The sequence below is a fragment of the Lolium perenne genome, chromosome 6 (assembly GCF_019359855.2).
Source record: "Lolium perenne isolate Kyuss_39 chromosome 6, Kyuss_2.0, whole genome shotgun sequence".
NCBI lineage: Eukaryota > Viridiplantae > Streptophyta > Magnoliopsida > Poales > Poaceae > Lolium > Lolium perenne.
The window spans coordinates 22,926,285-22,946,942 of NC_067249.2; positions in this window are offsets into that span (position 1 = coordinate 22,926,285).

Genomic DNA, 20,658 nt, shown 5'->3' on the forward strand with positions numbered 1-20,658 from the left:
ATCTGGCGGGAAACTTTTCTCATCATCAGCGTCTGCCACAACGACTTTATTGAAAATACAATTAAAATAGATAAACAACTAGTCTAGTCGATCTACTCGTCGTCGGAGGTTGTCTCGGTCCAAATGTCGTCCCACCGAGGGTGAGCCGGAAGCCACCGGTGCGCATCTCGGCGTAGAACCTACCGTTCGGACATGGCGGTGGCGGTGGCGACGGTGGCCTGTACATGGCGGTGGCGGTGGTGGGCAGTACACGGCGGTGGCCCGTACATGGCGGTGACGGTGGTGGCCAGGCGGTGGCGGTGGCGACGGTGGCCTGTACATGGCGGTGGCGGTGGTGGGCAGTACACGGCGGTGGCCCGAACATGGCGGTGATGGTGGTGGCCAGGCGGTGGCGGTGGCGACGGTGGCCAGTACACGGCGGTGGCGACGGTGGCCTGTACATGCATGGCGGTGGCGGCGGTGGACACGTGAGGCAGTGCGGTGGCTTTTTTCATTTGAAATAAGGCAGGAATGAAACGTTTGTAATACGAACCGGGACCAAAGGGGGGGAGTATAAAAGAAAGGACTTCGTCTCCGCGGCGATCAATCCCGCGGAGACGAAGCGCTGAGCGCCGCCAGGCTGCCCAACCGCCACGCCCACGCGAAATCGCCGCCGCCGCTGTCGCCATCGCCACCGCGCGCCCGCGCCCGCCGTCTCCGCCGTTGCCGTGCGCCGCCGCCCTCCGCCTCCTCCCCCACGCGCTCGCGCGCCGTCTCTGCCGTGCCCGCGCGCCGTCTCTGCCGCCACCGCGCGCGCCTCTTCCGGCCTCCACCGCCGCGCGCACGCCTGCGTGTCCCGCCGCCGCGCACGTCGCCTCCGCCGCCGCTTGCGCCACCGGCTGCGCCCCCGCCACCGCGCCTCCTCTGCCGCGCCGGCCATCTCCGCCGGTAAGAGCCGCCGCCCCACCCGGCCCTTCTTTTTTTTTCTTTTTTAGTCATTTTTTTAGATTAGTTTGTTAGGTTAATTAGTTAGAAACAATATAGTTAGAAAAATTAGTTAGTAAAATTAGAAACAATAGTTAAGTTAGAAAAATTAGTTAAAACAATAGTTAGAAAATTAGTTAGTAAAATAGTTAATTAGTTTAGTTATAAAATAGATGATTGTAAATTAGTACATAATTTGATTTAAATTAGTTACAAAAATAGTTAGTAAATTAGTTACAAAAATAGTTAGTAAATTAGTTACAAAAAAATTAACAAAATAGATTCATTTATGTCGGCGCCGCCCCCCGCGCGCGCCGACGACTTAGACCGTGGCGGTGCCGAGTCCGTAGCGGTGCCGCCGCGACATAGACTTAGGGTCGCGAAATAGAGAAAGAGCGAGCGAGGAGGAGCGCCGAGTCCGTGGCGGTGCCGGTACTGCCGGCGCCCCTGCCGACGCCCCCAAAACAGGGTCATTCAATTCCCGCTACCGCTCCCGCTGTCGTTCCCGACCCCCGATCCGGATCGATCGATCCGGGGTCGTGGAACGCGGCGTTAGTACAAAAGTAGTGAAGTTTTTTATTTAGCACAATATCATGTTTTTTATTTATATTAGTACATATATGATTTGTTTTCGTAGCTACGATGCCGCGACAGCCGCCGCGCCGTGGTCTGACTCTTCTAGAGGAGATGGAGCAGATGGGGGAGGTCCGGGACTGGGCTCCGCCGGGGTGGCACTGGGAGGTCTTAGCTTCCGGGTCGCGCACCTTGGTGCGGAATCCGGGTCCCGTTGTCGACCCGGATATTCTTTGGTGGAGGTCTTATGGGCCACGGTCGTTTCAGAGGGAGCCAGCCCCGCCGGAGGAGGTAGCTCAGTGCATTGAAGCGGAGGACCAGCACGTTCGCCGTTACATGTACGCGTTAGACAACATGTATAGGACCGGATGGAGCGTTATGCGGGGATCTCATGTTAGCTATGCTCCCGTTGTTGTTCCGTGGCTTTGGGGGTACACCCAGCGCGGCTCAGGACCCGGTCGGCGCCCTCTAGGACCCGGTCTGCGCGGTTGAGTGGTTGTAGTAGTGATTGATATGTATTAGGGTTAAATAAACATGAACCCGATCTATGTATGCATGTAACTGCAGTATCTGCTTTCAGCACTATATTATCGATCCTTAGTTAAGAACTACATATGTAACTCCATTTTCAGTTTTCTGCATTATCCTTAATTTGATCATATGATGGTTCCTATGTATAGCTTGCAGGTCGTTGTAGAAAGCATGGACAGAGATGAAATTCAAGAAAATTTCATGGAGGAACTCATAGCAAACGGTACTCTGGATGATCGCGACGACGACGTTATTCCAGATGATGGCGGTGACGATGTCACCGCAACTTATTTGAATGACTCCGGTGAGGGAGCGGAGAATATTGAGGAAGAAGATCCTAGTGGCGCCAGTGAGGAACAAGATCATCATAATGGCTCCCGAACTGTAGTTATCACCGAGGTATATAAATTAATTAAGCCGCTGTTGATCGACTAGATGCATTAACTAATTAAATTGTACTGACTATGAATTATTTCTTTTTTAGCCCTCCGGATCGAGCACTTCTTCTGTAAAGTCGAGGAAGCGAGGCCCGGCCAAAAAGTTGGATGACGGTGTTAGGCACGACATCACCCACATCGAAAAGGATGGTAAACCGATTGCTCCAGAGAAAGGTGCAAAGGCATTTATAGCTCAATGCGGAGTGCTTGTTAGGGACCACGTCCCGATCACCGTTCGAGAATGGCACAAGCCGAAGGGACTAGTGCTGTCTACAGAGGAAGAAGCTCAAGGTCTTTATATCGATGATGTAGCCAAAAACAGCATTATGAACAAGCTCATGTCACATTTCAACATAGTACCCGAAGAGGGGGGTGACGCTGAAAAGGCCAAGATGGAGCAGGCCCTCCGCGAGTTTGGCAAGAAGAAGATGGCTGAACTATTCAAGCACCACAAGAAAAGATTGCGCCGCCTTATCAAGGTAAAGAAGACTCCGGACAGTGAGAAGGTAAAAAATCACTGGGACGAATTCGTGAAGTACAGCACGGAGTCAGAAGAATTTAAGAGAAGGTCGGAAATAAATAAGGCAAATGCTGCGTTGAAGCTATATCACCAAATTCTGGGTCCAGGTGGATACAGGGCTAACCGTCCTAAGTGGCAGGCAGCTGAGGCAGAACTGACCAGTAAAGGGATCAGATTAGGGACACACGGTTGGATCGAACGGTGCAAGGAGTGGTTCTACGGGATTGGGGGAACGTTGGATCCAGAAACAGGGAAGTGCATCTATAAGAAAGCTCATCTGAAGGTTCCCATTGATGCCCTGGAAAGAGCACATAGGGACGTGGAGGCGGGGTTGTTCCAGCCCGAAAGAGAGAACGATGAGCTGACACGCGCCCTTGGGAACAAAGAACACGCCGGACGAACACGAGGCACAGAAGGCTCCGTTCCGTGGAAGTATGGCTTTCCTGCGGAAAGGAAGAGATTTCCTGATAAAAGCCATGAGAGGAGGAAGGCAAGGGAAACAGACCGCCTGGCTAACTTAGAGGAGGGTATGAGCACCATGAAAGCCTAATTAACCATGGTAACCCAAGTACTTACATCTCAGATGGCTCAGGGGCAGGCTGTAGATCCTGCATTGCTCAATGCCCTCGCCCCGCTGCAATCTCAACCACACCGGAAAAGCAGCGTGGCTTCCTCTCAGCAGGTGGATAATGATGATGATGATGACCAGGTGGTCGAGCCTCCTCGCTACCCCCCCGTGGATGATCTCACTGAGAGCCGTCCTTGTGAGCTGCATGTTAAAGTTTTCAACCTATCCTTCAAGGCGGCGGTCGGCATCCTCTTACCTACAAGGTCTTACCATTGCCGTCCGGTCCAAGACGACTTTGCTGTTGTGATGGTGGATGAAGTGTTGAGAGATTATGAGGGGTTGGTGCTTCAGCACCCTGCAGGTGAAGATGGGGAAATCAAAGAACTGGGAGAAGCCCGTAGAACCACCGTGCAATGGCGGAAGGAGAACATTGTGTTTCCAGGTGAGAAGCCAACAAGCAGGCCACCTCCGCCTCCTCCGCCACCTGTGCAGTCTCCTCCGCGTGATGATTCTCCTCTGCGCGATGATGATTCCCCTATCCATGACCAGTCTCCTCCACGTGAAAATACTCCACCGCCTCCTCCTCCTCGTCAGGAGACTCCGCCGCCTCCACCTAAGCAAAAGAGGAAGCGGTCTGCGGCACCTCCTACAGCTCCGAAGAGATCATCAACTCCAATGAGGGCACAGACTCCAGAGTTGTTACCACATGAGCAGACTGAAGAGCAAAAGGCGTTTCTTGCGCCGAGGAAGATGTTTATTCCACCGCAGACAGTGAAGCACTTTGCCGAGACGAGAATGAAGAGACCTGAGCTGAGAGCTGATTATGACCGCTCTCTTGGACAGTCCTCTAGAGCGAGCAAAGAAGCAAAAAAAGTCGCCCAGCTTGGACAGCAGGACATTCAGGCCGTACCCCACTTCATCGTGGAGCCCTATCATGATCCAGAGACGGCATCGATGATCGAACGGGCAGCTAGAGCTCAGGGAGCATCAGTTGAGTACGAAGATTACTATCCAACGGCTCAAGTGGTAAACAAGTATAGATACGGATCTGATCTCGTCAACCCTGGCGAGCTCGCGCGTCTAGGGACTCAGATGCGAAGGTTGCATGAATGTTACCTGAAAGCCTGTCGAAGAGGTGATGCCTACCTCACGGTGTATCTTAGAGATGAGCATTACTTCCGGGGGAAAGACGAGATAAACCTTGAGTTAGAAGAACTATTTCAGTTATTCAATCAAGACGCCCTCGACAAAGCTGTCATCAGTTGCTACTGCCTGTAAGTGATTTTTTTGTGTAATTAAGTTTGTAGCTCATTCATTTGCACTAACAATTATCATCATTATATTCTTTGTGTACGCTATACATTTAATTGTGCAGAATGAAGAAGCTGGAATACAAAAGAGGCAAGCTCCTACCGCTGGGGTTCATAGACCCAAACACAGTTCATGAAGTTACGGTTCGAGACTTCGCCAAGGACACAGAGGACAACATCGTAATGTTTTTAGAGAAGTGATACGTCTCCGACGTATCGATAATTTCTTATGTTCCATGCCACATTATTGATGATATCTACATGTTTTATGCACACTTTATGTCATATTCGTGCATTTTCTGAAACTAACCTATTAACAAGATGCCGAAGTGCCGATTCTTTGTTTTCTGCTGTTTTTGGTTTCAGAAATCCTAGTAACGAAATATTCTCGGAATTGGACGAAATCAACGCCCAGGGTCCTATTTCGCCACGAAGCTTCCAGAAGACCGAAGAGGAGACGAAGTGGGGCCACGAGGTGGCCACACCCTAGGGCGGCGCGGCCCCCCCCCTTGGCCGCGCGGCCCTATGGTGTGGGCCCCTCGTGCCGCCTCCTGACCTGCCCTTCCGCCTACTTAAAGCCTCCGTCGTGAAACCCCCAGTACCGAGAGCCACGATACGGAAAACCTTCCAGAGACGCCGCCGCCGCCAATCCCATCTCGGGGGATTCAGGAGATCGCCTCCGGCACCCTGCCGGAGAGGGGAATCATCTCCCGGAGGACTCTACGCCGCCATGGTCGCCTCCGGAGTGATGTGTGAGTAGTCTACCCCTGGACTATGGGTCCATAGCAGTAGCTAGATGGTTGTCTTCTCCCCATTGTGCTTAATTGTCGGATCTTGTGAGCTGCCTAACATGATCAAGATAATCTATCTGTAATTCTATATGTTGCGTTTGTTGGGATCCGATGAATAGAGAATACTTGTTATGTTGATTATCAAAGTTATGTCTATGTGTTGTTTATGATCTTGCATGCTCTCCGTTACTAGTAGATGCTCTGGCCAAGTAGATGCTTGTAACTCCAAGAGGGAGTATTTATGCTCGATAGTGGGTTCATGTCTCCGTGAATCTGGGGAAGTGACAGAAATCTCTAAGATTATGGATGTGCTGTTGCCACTAGGGATAAAACATTAGTGCTATGTTCGAGGATATAGTCACTGATTACATTACGCGCAATACTTAATGCAATTGTCTGTTGTTAGCAACTTAATACTGGAGGGGGGTTCGGATGATAACCTGAAGGTGGACTTTTTAGGCATAGATGCATGCTGGATAGCGGTCTATGTACTTTGTCGTAATGCCCAATTAAATCTCACAATACTCATCATAATATGTATGTGCATGGTCATGCCCTCTTTATTTGTCAATTGCCCAACTGTAATTTGTTCACCCAACATGCTGTTTATCTTATGGGAGAGACACCTCTAGTGAACTGTGGACCCCGGTCCAATTCTCTATACTGAAATACCATCTACTGCAATACTGTTCTACTGTTTTCTGCAAACAATCATCATCCACACTATACATCTAATCCTTTGTTACAGCAAGCCGGTGAGATTGACAACCTCACTGTTTCGTTGGGGCAAAGTACTTTGGTTGTGTTGTGCAGGTTCCACGTTGGCGCCGGAATCCCTGGTGTTGCGCCGCACTACATCCCGCCGCCATCAACCTTCAACGTGCTTCTTGGCTCCTACTGGTTCGATAAACCTTGGTTTCATACTGAGGGAAAACTTGCCGCTGTACGCATCACACCTTCCTCTTAGGGTTCCCAACGGACGCATGCTGTACGCGTATCAAGAAGCAAGCAGACAAAGAGGATATATTCTTTCCCTACAAATTCAAGTGAGTGTTATATATAACATACATTATGCTTGTGCACCTTCCACTTTATTCTCGTAATCATTGAGCTATGCTTGTGCAGTTTCCACTTTATTCTCCTAATCATTGATCTTCACCTTGGAGTCGTAAAAGTCATGGACTCGAAACGTAAAGAATATGCGGAATGGGCGGACATGGCTGCCATCCTCCAGAGGTAGTTTCAATCAATTTCGTATTGGCATCTTCATCTGCTCTAATTCGAAGATATCATCAACTAATCAATTACTCATTTACTTATTATTTTTTGCCGGGCAGGGCTTGGAAACGGTTCATCAATACTGTTCCGGGTAAATGGAAACCGGAGCTTACATTTGAAGATTACCCTGTAAGTAGTACTATATATATAGCTATGTCCGTGAAACTTTATATATGATATTTACTTTCAATACGATGCTTGATTATTAGTTTGATCGAACTATTTTTTCGTAAAGTGTATGAGGCAGGAACAAGGGAATAACTTATGTGGATACTACGTCTGCACCTTCGTGCGTGACATGGCCTGTCCCAAGGGTGGGGATGCCCGTATACACCACACTCGTGTACGATAACAAAATTTCACAATTAATCTTAATTAGTACCATCTATTGTATTGAGTTCCATTCATATATTGATCTCCTTTTTTAAATATAGATGACACGCCTGCGGGACACTCTCATAACAGCGGATCAAATAAAAGCAATTCAAGAGGAAATCGCGGGATTCTTTATTACCGAGGCCCTTACCCCAGGTGGAGAGCACTATCGGCAGATCGTGACGGGGGAGGACATTCGTCGAGGAGATGTTGTATTGTAAATTGCATGCATTACGTGTACTGTGTTGACTATGTCGTGTACTGTTGACGATGTCTATATATATTCATGACGATTTTTTGTGGTTTCTTGAATGATATATATGCATTGCTGAAACTCTGCCGCGGCAGAGAAACGCCCTGTTTCTCTGCCGCGGCAGAGAAACGCTTCTCTGCCGCGGCAGAGAAACCTAGGCCCGGTTCGTACCACGAACCGGGACCAAAGGCCTTCCACCGTGAGCTCCCTGGCCGCACCACGTGTCGAGGCCTATAGGCCCGGTTAATCTTTGAACCGGGACTAAAGGGTACCCCCTTTAGTCCCGCCTAATTGGTCCCAGTTCGGGAACCGGGACTGAAGGCCCAAATGGACCGGGCCTATTGCCCCTTTTTCTACTAGTGACCACGAGAGATTGAGAGAATGGTTTACCTATTCATTGGCATCAAGGGATTTAATTTTGTAGTCTGCAAAGGAATTAATCGGCTGGAAATCTTGAGGGATGGTATCCTACGATTATTTTCCCTAAAAGAAGAATCCTAAGATTTACTTCGGAGGGCTTCCAGCAAAAAATGATTTCGCATCTAGTATGCCTAATCACCACCAAGCTACAATCAGAAGTAAACAAACTGGGCTCACAGCAGATTCGGGGAAGGGTCGGGGAATTGTGTAGACGCACATCCTAAACAGACTCATGTACATGCCTGGGATAGGGAGAGTCGGAGGGCAGCCATACCACCGTAGGCGCGAGCACCGCTATACCCTGTCGCCACCGCGCGGCATGCCGGAGCCACCCTTAGCAGCGCCATACAGAACCGCCAAGCGCTGTCGCCGCCGAACGGAATGAGACGAAGGCATGATCTGGTGAGCCGCCATAAGTAAGACACGGGGTAGATTGGGGGAGGATAGCTCCGTTTAGATCCTAAATTTCTGGAGGAGCGTGCGTGAGACATGGACAGTTAATTATAAGACGTGCTAATACACATTTCAGCCACGCGATAACGGATACACTCCGCAACGCATATATGCGTATCTAGGATTAAACTTTACAACGCATGTTTAAGTCGTTGCAAGGTATGTATCGCTGTAGGTAGGTTCTTCTTGTAGTGAACAGTCAACATCATCACCCGAAAAAGGGAAGACACCATAATTCTCTCCCTTCTTCTCTCCTTCCGAGTGATCCCTCATCCTCCGAGTTTCACTCGACGGGCAAACACACATGTGCTGCATAGTAATAATAAAAAGGTAGAAAATCGACCTACGAATCTATAATTAAATAGGTTAAACTAGGGTTTTGCCCAGTTCTACAAATCAAGGTTCAAAAAAATCCAACTACGGGGTTCGAACAACCCCATTTAATCCAAGAAATTTTTCGACCTCATCCAATGGCCTCAAACTATAGGGTTAGCATCTAGTGCAGTATGTGTGAACATGCATGCACTATGTGTACTATAACTTGTATGTCTTTCAAATTTGAACCAAATTTGAATAAGTTTGAAATATTTGAAATGGGGCTTTTGGCTTAAACGTTTGAAACCCAAAACTACTTCTCTTCATGCTAGACTTCATAAGACCGAGTTTAGGGTTAGGGGTAGATACATGATTTGTTTGGTTTGAATATGTCTAAACCTTGTTTATCAACTTGAATGCTTAATTACTATATGAAAATGAAAAGGTAAGCATGGATCCTTCTTAGTCAGTCACTCTAAAATGAAGCTTTTGATAGGTTTTTGAAATTTCCATATTTGAAACCCAAAACCACTTCTGTTCATGCTTGACTACATAAGACAAAGTTTAGGGTTAGGGGGTGTAGATACATGACATAGGAAGACTATCTTGAATGCTTACTACATGACATAGGAAGACTATCTTGAATGCTTACTATATGACATAGGAATACTATGTGCTTTTCGGGGGTTTTTGAAATTTCCATGTTTGAAACCAAAAACCACACTTCTCTTCATGCTTGACTTCATATAAGACGAAGTTTAGGGTCGATAGGGGTAGATACATGATTTGTCTGGTTTGAATATGTGTCTAGACCTTGTTTATCAACTTGTTGAATGCTTACAATATGACATATATAAGAGGACTATGTGCATTGGTATTTCATTTTTTTGATTTTTATGCCCATTTGAATCTTGGTAAAATCCTAGGTTTGAGCAAGATTTAAACAAGTTTAACATGTGAAAATGAAAAAGGTAATTAAGTCTGGATCCTTCTCTTAGTCACTCTAAAATGAAGCTTTTGGGAGGTTCTTGAATTTACCATGTTTGAAACCCAAAACCACTTCTGTTCATGCTTGACTTCATAAGACAGAGTTTAGGGTTAGGGGTAGATACATGATTTTTCTGGTTTGAATATGTCTAGACCATGTTTATCAATTTGAATGCTTACTATATGACATAAGAAGGCTATGTGCTTTGGTTTTTCATTCTTTCGATTTTTTCTGAATTTTTGTGCCCATTTGAATTTTGGTCAAATCCTAGGTTTGAGCAAGGTTTAAACAAGTTTAAAACATGACAATGAAAAGGTAATTAATCCTGGATCCTTCTTAATTAACCAGTCAGTCTAATTAAAATGAAGCTTTTGGGAGGTTTTTGAAATTTCCATGTTTGAAACCCAAAACCACACTTCTCTGCTTCATGCCTGACTTCATATATAATTAAGACAGAGTGTTTAGGGTTAGGGGGTACATGATTTGCCTGGTTTGAATATGTCTAGACCTTGTTTATGAACTTGAATGCTTACTATATGACATAAGAAGAAGACTATGTGCTTTGTTTTTTTATTTTATGCCCATTTGAATATTGGTCAAATCCTAGGTTTGACCAAGATTTAAACAAGTTTAAAACATGAAAATGAAAAGGTAAGCATGGATCCTTCTTAGTCACTCTAAAATGAAGCTTTTGGGAGGTTTTTGAAATTTCCATGTTTGAAACCAAAAAACACTTCTCTTCATGCTTGACTTCATAAGACATAGTTTAGGGTTAGGGGTAGATACATGATTGAATATGTCTAGACCTTGTTTATCAACTTTTGAATGCTTACTATATATATATCTGACATAAGAAGACTATGTGCTTTTGTTTTTCATTTTTCCGATTTTTTTTAAATTTTATGCCCATTTAAATCTTGGTCAAATCCTAGGCTTGACAATGATTTAAACAAGTTTAAAATATGAAAATGAAAAGGTAAGCATGGATCCTTCTTAGCCAGTCACTCTAAAATGAAGCTTTTGATAGGTTTTTGAAATTTCCACATTTGGAACCCAAAACCACTTCTCTTCATGCTTGACTACATAAGACAAAGGGTTAGGGGGTAGATACATGATTTTTCTTGTTTGAATATGTATAGACCTTGTTTATCAACTTTAATGCTTACTATATGACATAAGAAAACTATGTGCTTTGGTTTTTCATTTTTCTGATTTTTTTTTGAATTTTGATGCACATTTGAATCTTGGTCAAATCATAGGTTTGACCAAGATTTAAACAAGTATAGAACATGAAAATGAAAAGGGAAGCCTGTATCCTTCTTAGTCACCCTAAAATGAAGTTTTTGGGAGGTTTTTGAAATTTCCATGTTTGAAACCCAAAACCACTTATCTTCATGCTTGACTTTATAAGACAGAGTTGAGGGGTTAGGGGGTAGATACATGATTTGTCTGGTTTGAATATGTCTAGACCTTGTTTACCAACTTTAATGCTTACTGTATGACATAAGAAGACTATGTGCGCTTTGGTTTTTCATTTTTCTATTTTTTTTATTTTATGCCCATTTGAATCTTGGTCCATTTGAATCTTGGTCAAATCCTAGATTTCACCAAGATTTAAACAAGTTTAAAACATGAAAATGGAAAGGTAAGCCTGGATCCTTCTTAGTCGCTCTAAAATGAAGCTTTTGGGATGTTCTTGAAATTTCCATGTTTGAAACCCAAAACAACTTTTCTTCATGCTAGACTTCATAAGATCGACAAGGGGGTAGATACATGATTTGTCTGGTTTGGATATATCTAGACCTTGTTTATCAACTTGAATGCTTACGATATGACATATATAAGAAGACTATGTGCTTTTATTTTTTATTTTTTTTGTGCCCATTTGAATCTTGGTCGAATCCTAGGTTTGACCAAGATTTGAACAAGTTTAAAACATGAAAATGAAAAGGGAAGCATGTATCCTTCTTAGTCACTATAAAATGAAGTTTTTGGGAGGTTTTTGAAAATTCCATGTTTGAAACCCAAAACCACTTCTCTTCATGCGTGACTTCATAAGACATAGTTTAGGGGTTAGGGGGTAGATACATGATTTTTATGGTTTGAATATGTCTACACCTTGTTTATCAACTTTAATGCTTACTATATGACATATAAGACTATGTGCTTTGGTTTTTCATTTTTCAGTTTTTTTTTTAATTTTCTGCCAATTTGGTTTGACCAAGATTTAGACAAGTTTTACACGTGAAAACGAATAAGTAAGCCTGGATCCTTCTTAGTCACTCCAAAATGTACGGGAAATTGATAGGTGTGTTAACTTTGCTTCATGGAAAAAATAATGTCATGTAAATGAGTTAACTTGGATTTCCTACCCTTGAATCCATAGGAAACTTTGTTCTAATGCACTATAATAATCAACCGAGTTTTTACACCTACAGGTCTGTCACTTACGTGTGTGCCCATGCGTGAGGTCCCACACTTCAATGAGTACAAGTCACGTGCAATAGGTACGCAAACTCCCAGCCATTTTCTTTGTCAAGAGAAGACGCATCAGGATGCGTATTGGGAGTCTGTGGGTCCTTCTAGATCCTTCGGTTGTCCCTCTCACAAAAAAAAAACTCTCTCATTCTCGGCCTCGCTCGCTCGCACCTCCTGCTCACTGACAAAACCTGCACAACAGTCAACATCATCACCCGAAAAAGGGAAGACACCATAATTCTCTCCCTTCTTCTCTCCTTCCGAGTGATCCCTCTTCCTCCGAGTTTCACTCGACGGGCAAACACACATGTGCTGCATAGTAATAATAAAAAGGTAGAAAATCGACCTACGAATCTATAATTAAATAGGTTAAACTAGGGTTTTGCCTAGTTCTACAAATCAAGGTTCAAAAAAATCCAACTACGGGGTTCGAACAACCCCATTTAATCCAAGAAATTTTTCGACCTCATCCAATGGCCTCAAACATAGGGTTAGCATCTAGTGCAGTATGTGTGAACATGTATGCACTATGTGTACTATAACTTGTATGTCTTTCAAATTTGAACCAAATTTGAATAAGTTTGAAATATTTGAAATGGGGCTTTTGGCTTAAACGTTTGAAACCCAAAACTACTTCTCTTCATGCTAGACTTCATAAGACCGAGGAACCGCAAGGTAATTAAATTGGGGCCAAAACGATTCCAACTTCCTAGGCATTGACCAACTTTGCCCCTCTTAACCCAACGTGGCAGTGAACCCGAGATATTTTTATTATAAGCAACAACTTCCTCTTACTCCGCTACTCTCCGAAATGGTAAGAGAACCTCTCCAGCTTAAGTGACCAATCGACATAGCTATGGCCTTCCGACTTGGCTCTGGTCGCCACGCGCGTAGTCCTACCACCGACGAGGAAACGGAGCATCAGCGCCGCCTTCGCTTTGTCCATCGCGCACCAAGGCATAACCCGCCCGCTCTGCACTGGCCGGTTGTTCAGCCCGCGGCGGCGGCGCTGGCCGTGGAGCCCCTCGCCAGCCGCTTCCCGTGCGGGCCGATGGATGCAGAGGCAGGGATCTCCCACGCAACCCCGCATGCGACGCCCGCTCGGCCCTGGCCGGCTTTTCCGCCCGCGCATGCCGCATGGTTTTCTTTGCCAGCAGGTGAGATCCCCTTCCCGGCCGGCGCGAAGGATGCGGAGGCAGGGAGCTCCCGTGGCCAACCGCCTAATCCGACCGCACTTCAGGCGGTGCCTGCCGTGGAGCCAGGCCGTTCTTTCGAAGCGCATCACGGCGACGCCCTTTGCAGGAGCAACACCGCCAATGAGCTCGTATATAACGTGATGTTCCCGGCACTCTATAGATGCCGGGATGCTCTGCAAGCTTTCGTGTAGGCTAAGAATGCGGCGGCGGCAAATCCCAGGGACGCAGCATTGCAGCGGCGCGCCGATGAGGCTAAGGTGGCGCACGCTTTCCACCAAGCGTGCCTCGACAGGCTTAACATCCAGCACGGCTTCGTGCAACCGCCAGACGCTGCTCCAGCTAAGATCAAAAAATACTCCGGTGAGCATATCACTCCGGAGTAGAACAATCCAATTTCTAGTACTGTAGGAGTACTTTATTAGTGCACAAACCTGGCGAAATAAAAGGTGTGTTCTTTGTGTGTGATGTAAATCTAAAAATTTGAAGGTTCTAGCAAAAACATTTCTTCACAAATATTCGATGTGTTTGCTTGGCCTTATCTATATATCCGGTGAGCTTATATGGATGCCAAATCCTTTACAAACTTATATTTAACATATATGACCACATTTTTTAAGAGATCGATGTGCATGCATCTATCTCGCCATGGTAAATTAATGAAACAAGATGCATGACCATTTTCTAGGGTTTTAAAGGATACTAGAGCTTTTCTAGGTTAATTTGCAACTATATGTATATTTGTTTTCTAGTTCTGGGCTGATCATTAAACTAAACATTGAGTTGTAGATTATGTGAAATTAGTACATGCCATAAAATATAGTATTTTTTTATGTACCCTACGCGGTAGTACGTGCGGTGTACCCTTAATTATCAATTGGTAGACATGTACCGTTGGCATGTTTGAAGAAAATTTGAATTTGGAAGAAGTTTTTAAAGTAAAATTAACGCAAGCCCAAAATCATATGTGATGGTGAAATTTCTAGAACAAATCAATACAAACCTAGTAATATGAGTTTGCTTGGCTTTCTGCCCACAAGTGAGTATTGTGCGCATGTACTTTGATGCAAAATCCCGCCATACAAAACTTTTTAGTTATCATATGACCTCAAGTTTGGAAGAGATCGTATTTTAAGCAACTTCACAAACAAGAGATTCTACCAAATTTTAACAGTTGCACATTATTGTCATAATTCCACCTTTTGCAAGCAGTAGGGTAGACATGCTTCCCGCTTGCTAAGATGTGTTAGTGCCATCAATTTTGTAGATATAGGTTCAAGGATTTGTCGATCTTAATCTGCAACTATATATGGATTTTTTAAGCTTTTGCCTAGTAATTAAAATCATAATTGAAACAATGTAGGTTATGTAACTACATACATGCCATAAATTCTGACAGGAAATACTTGGACGTGCCTTGCGAGGGTGGTAACAAACAAGAACACAATGACCAAACTTCAAATGCCAATCCACCCACCGAGCTATACGATTGGTGTGTACAATCGATCGACTCCTTCTAATCAAATTTGAATACAATAGAAGAAGTTTAAAAAAACTTCAAAACGAGATCAACTTGTGCATTGAGTCATCCTTTGTTATTTATTTGCTTGTAAAAATAGAAACATAGGCATATGAATGTATTGGAATAGAACACTTCACTTTCAACGGGGAAGGGACCCGAAGGTCCCAGAAAAACAAAAAAATTACAATAGTAGTACTGGTTATGCTAATGGTCGGATGGTAGTACAACCATTCACGAAAACTTCTTCGCCATTCGTCATGTCAGCATCGTATCCCAGTGTGCAAGCAGTCTGCTCGAATGAAATACTCCTAAGTACGTACGGTATTCCCTCCAAAGACACACCACACGGTATTCCCTCCAAAGACGCACCGTCGCCCCGATCTGCTCGGATGAAATACACCAAAATACTTCTGCGCCCTTCGTCATGTCAGCATCGTATCCCGATGCAAGCAGTCTGCTATGAAATGGAGACGACATTTTGTTGAAAAGTGTCGGTGCATGCTATATATGAGAGTTTTTACAGCATTATTCCGATTTCCACAGAATGCATTAAATTTGGACGCGATGACACACTGACAAGAGTGGTTTAAACAAGGCCATTATTTTATTATGTTATATTACTACAGTACTCCAAGGTAGCACTAGTAGCCTTCGGTAGTAGTACTCTGCCGGTCGCGATGCCTCATTCGACCAGACTTTATTCTTCTTCTCATATATATATACAAAATACTGTCTGCCGAGGTTCGATGACCGCACCGTCGCCCCTCTCCGCGCCGCCGTCTTGGGTCGCGCCGCCATTCTCCCCGCCGAGTTCTCCCCCGTCCCCGACGCACCACCGTCAAGCACCACCGGACCGATCTTCGCAGGTATGTACATCTCCAACCTCCGGCGAGTAGAGAGGTTCATCGGTCATTTTGTTCGATATAACCTTAATTTGGGGATTGCAATGTGAGTAACTTACTGGGTTTTCTAGGAAATGAAAACGGCGTCGCTCGATGCCTACACTGCGTCGGCGGATACATGGAAAGCGGAGACGGATGCTCTGCATGCATCGGCGGAGACATGTAAAGCGGATGCGGATGCGGAGGCAAAGGCGAAGGCGGTGGCTAGGACGGCCCCGGGCGCTGTGGCGCTGGCAAATGCTCGTATCGAAGCGGCATTTTGTTGGAAAGTCTTGGCGCGTGCTTCGAGAGTTTTGGCGGCGCAGCCGGGAGAACCGTCGGAGGCTTCGAAGCTGGCTGCTTTGAACGCGTCGAGAGCTTGGATGGAGACTTCATCTAAGGCGGCGCTTGTTGCATATGATCATGACTCGTCAACCCCTTCGTAAGTTCTACCTTCCCCAACTGCAATGCGGTTAGATCTGGTGGATTGGGTTTTTTGCCCAAACCAGACGTGATGATGCATTGCGATGTTTTTGTATTTTTGATGATGCATTCTGCTTCTTTTGTAATTTGGGTGATTCATTATGCTTTTTAGGTACTCCGGTTCATATTAATTGACTCTAATATGAATGTATCTAGACACATTTTAGTTCTAGATACATCCATATTGGAGTCAATTAATATGAATCGGAGGGGAGTAGTAATTTTTCTGATGCACTGTCCTCTTCAGGAATTTTTCATGGTGATTTTTTTTTCTGTCAACCTAGCTAATGCTCTCTGCTGTTTAGCCAAAAGTTGGATGATGCATTGTACTGTTTACATATATTTTACTCTGATGATGCATTTTGCTCTTTTAGCCTTTTAGGTAATTTTTCTGATTCCTTGAGCAGTGTGGGAAATTTCGATGAAGAATTTTACTGTCAACTTAGATGATGCATTGTGCTGTTTACATTTTATTACTTATATCAAAGCTAACCCCATCTGATGTTACCACAGCGTTTTGGGTCATGTAGATGTCTCCTTTTCCTCCAATCGTGTTGACACGTTAGCAATTATTACTGTAGATGCGAGATTGCCTTACGTTGGTGCGTCCTATTTTTGTGGTGTTTTTGCATTGTGCTGTTTACATTATTTTGATTTTGCTGATGCATTGTCCTGTTTACATTATTTTGATTTTGCTGATGCATTGTGCTGTTTACACTATTTTTATTTTGCTGATGCACCGTGCAGTTTAGGAAACTTTGATGATGAATTAGATCATGCATTTTGCTGTTTAGTCAAATTAGATGTTGCATTTTGTTTAAAAAATTAGATGATGCAATGTGCTGTTTACATAATTTTGACGATGCATCGTGCGATTTGCGTAATCCTACCAGCTTTAGTCGAAGGACACCCACAACAATCAACAATCTGCCTGAAGATGTAGTCTCTCGTATTCTTGTCAGGCTTCCTCCCCATCCAACCTGCTTACTAGCTGCATCAGGCACCAAGAAAGCATGGAGGCAATGTATGGGAAGCAATTATTTCAGAAAGCTAACTGTGTCACACAACGGAGGAAACCCGTTGCTAGGGTTTTTCACCAACAACTCCGAGGACAATCGATTCATCACAGAGCATGATCTTCACCCGACCATCTTGCAGATGCTGGCAATCCCGTCTGAAGTGAACGGTCCCAAAATCTATGTCCTGGGATGCCGCGATGGTATGGTGCTACTCCATTCTAATGTATCCGGTGGGTATATATCAGTCTGGGATCCAATTAGGCAAGTTCTCACAGCGATACCAGAACCACCATTGTGGCGCAATCATGCAATTGAAAGCAGCGGCTCAATTCTCTGTTCGAGAAACAACTCTGAACCGTTTACACATTGTTGCAAGTTCTCGGTTGTTTGGATAACAACTAAAAGTTACGATGCACAGGCTCATATCTACTCACCAGATTCAAAAGAATGGGAGTTTCTAGCTCGATCAACTCCGATCTTTGTCAGAGATTGACCGTAGACCGGCAACTCTCATAGGGGGTATTTTGTACTGGCCAACGAAGTCTAGATATATCATTGATCTTGACCATGCAAAGAAGGCTCTGAAATATATTCAGTGCCCTCATGAGACGCATGATATATTCATGCTTAACATTCACATCTTCAAGGGACATAATGGAGATGTTGCCCTTGCTGTTATAAGAGACTTCACCCTACAAACATGGGCCAGTACAAGATCATCAACAGGCGATCACGAGTCATGGACATGTCATATAAATTTTGAATTGGATACTTTTCTTGGCCTTGACACATCATTTCCATACAATTGGAAACATGCGATGTAAGGTTACTCTGCGTATTTGAGGACAAAAATGAGCTGGTTGTAAGGGCAAAGGAGGGAGTATTCCAATTAGATATGAGCAACTGGCAAGGAGAAAGTACAATTCTGCTAGACGTTGGTGCACTTTACATCCCTACTCAGTTAGACCGGGTTAGTCATTCATATGTAACCTTTGCATTCATTTACATATGACTTTTGCTGATCAATTTGTTCATTTCCTGACAGTAACCGACCTGATCCAGAGTGCAACATCAAGGACACGAAAAAGAACGCGCTGTCAGGAACCCATCTAATTCAAAGTTCAACATCCATAAGAGAAAAGGAAGTCGCATATGAAGGAGCAAGGCTTGTTTGGGCAAGAAGTGATAGCCCAGCTTTTGTTTGGTCTGATGTCTTTTAGTTTTCGTTCTGGTGGAAATGTCGCTGCACCATTTGTTTGTACTGCAGCTCCATAGTGGTAGCTGGTAGTACGTTGGCGCTGTCCGACGTCTGCTTGTTTTGGGGGCATAAATATGCCACGAAACCTTTGTTTTATGTGATCAAACGGTCATCTCTGCATGTATATGTTCGGGGTCTGATGAAACCTTTTTTGTGATCTGTACATATATTTCAGTCAGTCTGTGTTTTGTTTTATGATGGGCAGGAGTATTTGTTTTACTACACCATTGTTTATCCGAATTGTATTACTCACTCTATTCAAAAAGTTAGCGGCTCACCTTTTTCCTTCAAGATACGAATGTATCTACACACTAAAAACAGATATAGATGAAACCATCTCTAGACAAAGTTTAGTCACTTATGTATGGACGGGGGTAGTATTATTTATGTTGTGCTCCCAAAACAAGCAGACGTCGGATAGCGCCTATTTAAAGTTCATATGTTTAATCTTATTCCCTTTGGAAGTTGAGCATTAAACTCTACTAGTACAACCGTGGTGGTCTTGTGATGTAGTACTCTTTTGATGCATTTGTGATGTAGTAGTACTTTTTTTGAACTGGTATAGTACTATGTAAGAAGAGTACTCCCTCCAATTTACATTCATTTTACACCAAGAAATATGGATCGGAGCAAGGGAGTAAACTAAACATGGCATCTCGTGCATGAAGCTTGACAGATCGATCAGGTTGGCTAGAATGGCAATACAATGCTCCTCATTAGGCAAATGCATGCCATGTACAATAGTATACATCCAGTAAAGAAGTCTATACTGACATAAAAAAAGACTACATTGGGGATGAGAGTCAATTGGGGCATCTACAATACATAAAATCTTGCTCGTAGCTGATTTTGGCTAAGTGGGTTTTACTCACATTATACGTGCCACTTTCCTTGTCTGCAAAACAAGTTCCAATAAAGGAAGAGGAAAGAAGAGGACAATGTGGGCGAGATTGAACACCTTTTTTATGTGTTAAGCTAAGGCCTTGTTTAGCTGAGGATTTCGACTTAGGCCTAACAGCTCAGCACACCCACAAATAAATTTCCTTGCGCGCACCATTGTCAGCAACAATAACAAAATTAGCATGCAAGATTAAGAACGGAGTGAATTTAAGTAACTTGGTTAGCTTTTCAAGCAATATATTCAGAGAAAGAGCACACATGTTCGGCTACAAATAATCGTAAGAGAAGAACAATAAATCTAAGGCACCCCACTTCATGTGCAGAAGGGGCGCGACAACGCATGGATTCATACCTTGAGTCGACTCTGGCTCGTAGAATGGCGGCCGCGCCTCGAGGATGCCGGTGACGTCTCCACCTCGATCTCACATGTGACTGCTTCTCGGTGGGTGGTGCGCCACGCCATGTAGAACATCTATCAAAAGAGGAGAGCCCGATGACGCTACTGACGCCTCAACCTTGATAGCACCGGCCTGTTGCTCCGCACCGAGATGCGCCACGTGCAAGATTTAGCGGATGCGCCAATTTTAGAGATATGTCATAATCGTTGTAACAAATTTCAACGTGATGATGATTTGATCCTGCACTCGGCCTTGAACATAAGTACTAGTACAGTCTCACAATTTTTTATCATTATACTTTGCGAGATTTAGCGGATGCGTCAAATTCAAAGATAGATCATGATCATGGTAACAAAATTTTCAATGTAATGATGATTTGATGTTGCACTCGACCTTGAACGTAAGTACTAGTACGGTCTCACAATTTTGTATCATTATACTTTGCAAGTTTTAGCGGGTGCGCCCATTTTTAGAGGATCATGGTAACAAATTTTCAACATGATGATGATTTGATGTTGCACTCGACCTTGAATAGAAGTACTACTACTGTCTTACAATTTCTTTATCATTATACTTTGCAAGATTTAGCGGATGCGCCAAATTCAGAGATAGATTAAGAACTTTACAAGTGGTTTTGGGTTTCAAACATGGAAATTTCAAAAACCTCCCAAATACTTCATTTTAGAGTGATTAAGAAGGATACATGCTTCCCTTTTCATTTCATGTTTTAAACTTGTTTAAATTATCTTGG